The sequence below is a fragment of the Nicotiana tabacum genome, chromosome 9, assembly GCF_000715075.1.
Source record: "Nicotiana tabacum cultivar K326 chromosome 9, ASM71507v2, whole genome shotgun sequence".
NCBI lineage: Eukaryota > Viridiplantae > Streptophyta > Magnoliopsida > Solanales > Solanaceae > Nicotiana > Nicotiana tabacum.
In genome coordinates, this window is record NC_134088.1 from 44,424,286 (window position 1) to 44,430,285 (window position 6,000).

Sequence of the window (6,000 nt, forward strand, 5' to 3'; positions counted from 1 at the left end):
AAATCATCGACAACAAAATATTTCTATTCAAGACTTTAAGTACACGTGTGAGCAAATAGGAGTCTTAAGCACATTGAGATTTCTTACACAATTTAGAATAATAGCTTTAATTAGAAACACGACTTGAAGTTATAACATTTGGATACACGACCCATACTTGAACACATTCTCAAATGGTAACATAGCATAACAAGAGAATTTGGAATACAAATTGAACATATATCTTTTGACATAGGGCTTATTTAGAATAGTCAATTTATAATGAACAATATTGGGACTTACAAGGACATCGTGGGGTTCAATTCTAAGATAAATGTTTAACCAACTTACCTCGCCTTGAGCTTCTTAAATTACTACAATGTTTTGGGAATTTTTGTCACTTAGATCTATTTAGAAATATAATAAAATTGAACATAAATTAGGATGAAGTTCATGGTTCCAGCTCATTTGAGAATTTTATCAAGCACTAGATAAGCATTATGATTTCAAGGTCCTCCTATGGTGGATTCCTTCATCCCACTACCCAAAGTCTACCCAATTGAGCTCAACAATCTTCCCACAACCCTTTATAGTACATGCATGCATAATGAACAACTCCCACACCCAAGAATTGCTTTTCTCATTACCTATTTTCAGTTACATCTCGAAATTGAGGGCTAGGGGGTAGAATCTTACCTCTAGGATAGAGACCTAGTGAGTTTTTCTTGTTAATTCTCCAAGCCTTAAGCAAGAATTGATGAACAATTAGTTTAGGAATCCCCTCTCACTCTAGAGCACTTTCTCACTCTCAAAATATCAGATTTTTACTTTACAAATGGCCCTTAACGTCTATATATTGAAATAGGGTCGGGTTATAAAAACCAAAAAATGGATCCTCCGAACATAGCTCTGCGGTCTCACAATGGACCGCAGAATGGATATGCGGTCCGCAAAATGGGCCGCAGAAGTAATGTCAAGAACTGGGCTATTCGGGTCAGGTTTGCGGCAGGCCTGCGGTCCGCCGATCAATTCTGCGGTCGCATAATGTGCCGCAGAACTCTTCTCCAGAAATCTTCATGCTGGATCTGCGATGGATTGTGCGGCCCACAAAATGGTTATGCGACCGCATAATGGACCGCTAAACAACCTCCAAAAATGGGCCATTTCTCTTCTTCACTCTGCGGCGGATCTGCGGCCCGCAGAGTGATTCTGCGACCGCAGAAATGCCATGCTTTGCCAAAATTTTTCTTCAACTCCCCAATGCACTCTTCAACCCAAAAAGTCTGTACCACGGCGAGCAAGCTCGCCGCAAAGAATCTCTACAATCATCGTCATATAAGTCTACCTTGGCACCACGAAAACCCGGGTTTTAGGTGAAATTTTATGGGGCCTAACATCCTCCACCGCTTAAGATCATTCGTCCTCGAATGAGGGTCAAAATTTACCATTAGCATCCAATGTGACTCAACTGCTATTTCACACACCAGTAATTCCAAATTTTAGATTAACTCCCTAAATTTCCACAAATTTTACCAGAGTTTCCCCTGTAACTGGGCCTATCCATCTGTGAGAGAACCCCAAAAACCAAACCTAACAGCATATATAAAATCAAAAAATGCAACATAACATGGAAACAACACCAACCGTGGCCTCATGAGCAATACATTACCAAAAATGAACACTCTTATAATCTGTTGTACAAGTGAAACATAATTCATAGAAGGTAAACTCTCAGCATTTTCATAGAACACAACTTCATGAATACATAGCTATTCAAACAAATGAGGGTACTTCTTCTTCACTTCTTCCTCGGCCTCCCAGGTGGCCTCTTCGACCTGTTGGTTTCGCCATAGTACTTTCACGGAGGCAATTTCTTTATTTCTTAGCTTTCGGACTTGCCTATCAAGAATGGCAACTGGAATCTCTTCATAAGTCAATTCCTCATTAACCTCTATAGTCTGAACTGGAACAATAAGCGACGGATCTCCTACCACCGTCCTCAACATGGATACGTGAAACACCGGGTGCAATAAAGACATCTTTGGAGGTAGTTTTAGCCTGTAAGCCACCTGACCAATCCTTTGAATGATTATGTATGGTCCGACATACCTCAGACTCAATTTTCTGTTCTTACTAAACCGCATTATACCCTTCATGGGGGAAACCTTCAAGAATACCCAATCATCCTCTTTGAACTCCAAATCCCTACGACGCACGTCCGAATAGGACTTCTGATGACTCTGAGCAGTTTTCAACTGTTCTGTAATGATAATAACCTTCTCCATAGACTGATGCATGTGGTATGGCACTATCAACTTTGCTTCTCCAATCTCGAACCATCCAATGGGTGATGTACATCTCCTACCATATAAAGCCTCGAAGGGTGCCATTTGAATGCTAGCATGATAACTGTTGTTGTAGGCAAATTCTACGAGTGGCAAATGGTCATGCCAGCTACCCTTGAAGTCAAGAACACAAGCGCGCAACATATCCTCAAGCGTCTGGATAGTCCGCTCTGTCTTCCCATAAATTTGCAGGTGAAAGCATGTACTAAGATTCACCTGAGTACCCAAACCTTGCTGAAATTTCTTCCAAAAATTAGCCGTGAATTGTGCCCCTCGATCTGAGATAATAGAAACTAGAGTGCCATGCAACCTGACTACTTCCTTAATATACAACTGAGCATACTGTTCTACTGTGTCGGTAGCCTTAACAGGTAAGAAGTGAGATTACTTCGTGAGTTGATCCACAATCACCCAAATCGAGTCGAACTTATGAGGAGTGCGAGGTAGTCCTACCACAAAGTCCATATTGATCATCTCCAATTTTCACATTGGAATTTCTATGTTTTGTGCCAACCCACCGGGCCGTTGTTGTTCGGCCTTCACTTGCTGACAATTCGGACATCTTGCCACAAAGTCCGCCACATTCCTTTTCATGTCATTCCACCAATAGACTTCCTTGAGATCATGATACATCTTCGTAGAACTTGGGTGCACGGAATACCTAGAAGTGTGAGCCTCAGTCATGATTCTTTCTCGGAGATCATCTACATTTGGAACACATAGCCGCCCTTGGTACCTTAGTGTACCATTATCCATGCCAAGAGAAAAGGCCACGGTCTTATGTTTATGAATCCCTCCTTCAATTGTACCAACAATGGATCGTTGTATTGCTTCTCCTTGACCTCCACGCAAACGCTGATTCAACCCTATTTTGCACAATCACCCCTCCTTCACTAGAGTCCGCAAGACGAACTCCAAAACTAGACAACCAATGAACCTCCTTGGCCAACGACCTTTGATATTCCTCCAAGTGAGACAAACTGTCCATAGATTTTTGGCTAAGAGCATCTGCCACAACATTAGCCTTCCCCGAATGATATAGGATATTGATGTTGTAATCTTTGAGTAACTCAAGCCATCTTCTCTACCTCAAATTCAATTCCTTTTGTTTGAAAATACATTGAAGGCTCCTATGGTCCGTGAATTTATCCACATGGTAAGGTCAACACCGACATCGTAGTCAATCTTGATTTCAACTCTTGGAAGCTCTTTTCACAGGCATCTGACCATTGGAACTTAACCGCCTTCTGCGTCAATTTAGTCAACGGGGAGGCAAGAGTAGAGAACCCCTCCAAAAATTTCCTGATAATACCCAGCTAAGCCGAAGAAACTGCGGATCTCTGTTGGAGTTGTAGGTCTAGGCCAATTCTTCACAACTACAATCTTCTGAGGATCAACCTTAATTCCTTCTCTGGAGATGACATGACCCAAGAACGTGATAGATTCAAGCCAGAATTCACATTTCTAAAATTTCGCATACAACTGGTGCTGATATAGAGTCCGTAGAACTGCCTTGAGATGGTCGACATGTTCCTCTCGACTTCGTGAATATACAAGGATATCGTCAATAAACAGTATCATGAAGGAGTCAAGAAAAGGCTTGAAGACTCGATTCATAAGATCCATGAAAGCTGCCTAGGCATTTGTTAGTCCAAAAGACATTACTAGAAATTCAAAGTGCCCATACCGGGTCCTAAAAGCTGTTTTCGGAATATCCTGCTCCCTGATCTTCAATTGGTGATACTCGGATCTTAAATCAATCTTGGAGAAGTACTTAGCACACTGCAATTAGTCAAACAAGTCACATATCCTTGGTAGTGGGTACTTATTTTTGATTGTGACCTTGTTGAGCTGCCGATAGTCAATACACATCCTTAGTGACCCATCTTTATTTCTTATAAAGAGAACCGGTGCGCCCCAAGGCAACATACTTGGCCGTATGAAACCCTTCTCTAACAAATCCTTCAATTGCTCATTTAGCTCCTTCAATTCTACTGGTGTCATTCTATAGGGTGGAATAGATATAGGTTGCATGCCCGGCCTCACATCAATCCCAAAATCAATCTCCCTGTCTGGTGGAATCCCAGGGAGCTCATCAGGAAAGACCTCCGGAAATTTGTTCACAACTGGCACGGACTCAAGTGTTGGTGCCTCATCATTGGTGTCCGTAATCTGGACCAAATGGTAAATACACCCTTTGTTAATCATCTTTGTGGCCTTAAGGTAAGAAATAAACCTACCCTTCGGCACCACATCATCCCCCTTCCATTCAATAATTGACTGATTAGGAAATTCAAACCTAACGGTTCTGGTTCGGCAATCAAGCTTGGCAAAACATGAATAAAGCCAGTCCATCCCCATTATTAGATCAAAATCAACCATCCCCAATTCAATGAGGTCGGCGATGGTGTCCCGCCACACACCATAACAACACAATCCCTATAAACTTGCGCGACCACAATAGATTCACTAACCGGTGTAGATACAGAGAACGGCTCATGAAGCTGTTTCGGTTCTATCCCAAATTCCATAGCAACCTAAGGAGTGACATATGACAAAGTGGAACCAGGATCAATAAGAGCATACCCATCATGAGATTGGACAGTCAATATACTTGTGACAACATCTGGAGAAGCCTCTGAACTCTGGCGACCCTTCATAGCATAGAAACAGTTGGTCCTCCCGAACTCTGTGTACCACCCCTATCCGCACCACGCCCTGCAGCTGCTGGAGTGCCTCGAGCTGGAGGAGCTGCTGTGGGTGTAGTAGCTGCAGAGTTGGATGGCTGTGCCATACCCCTGCCCATACCCTGGCGAGACTAATGACAATCTTTTTAAATGTGGCCCCTTAGCCCTCACCCGTAGCATACGGGTAGGTCCTCATCTCGCTCTATTAAATTCTTCAATTTACGGTTCGCTATAGCTCGAACAAATGCCACCATCTTCCCATAGTTCATATCATAATTCAAGGCAGCTCTAACGGCCTCATTAATAGCCAATGGGCTAAGGCCCTGTACAAACCGACGTACTCTATCCTCTATAGTGGGCAACATGTATATAACATACTTGGATAGGCACGCGAACCTCATATGATACTCCCATATGCTCAGGCTACCTTACCTCAGGCTCTCAAATTTGGTGGCACGGGCTGCCTTAGTCTCGACAGGCAAGAAGTGACCAATGAAGGCATCGACGAACTCACTCCACCTCGCTAGAGAGCTACCCTTCTCACGAGATTCCTACCACAGTTCAAACCAAGAATATGCCACCTCTTTCAGGCGGTAGGAAGCCAACTCCACTACTTCCATCTCAGTCATACGCATAACTCGAAAGAGTCTTGTGCATCTCGTCAATGAAGTCCTGGGGGTCCTCCTAGGGATTAGTACCCGTGAACACTGGAGGATCTAACTGAAGGAACTTGTTCACCCTGGAACTAGCAGAATTCCTTAGCTGACTAGAAGAAGTAGGCACAACATTCGATCTCTGGGCCTGAGATGCCACTATCTGAGCCAACATCTATATGTATCCCCTTAGATCCCCCTCAGAAACATCGGGACCGGAAGCTGGCGCTGGAGGTGGAACTGGAATATCGGTTAGAGGGATCGTTGCACCCTCAGTAGGTGCAAGAACTGGTGCAGTCTGATCAGGTGTAGTAGAATCAGGAAGTGTAGTAGTCG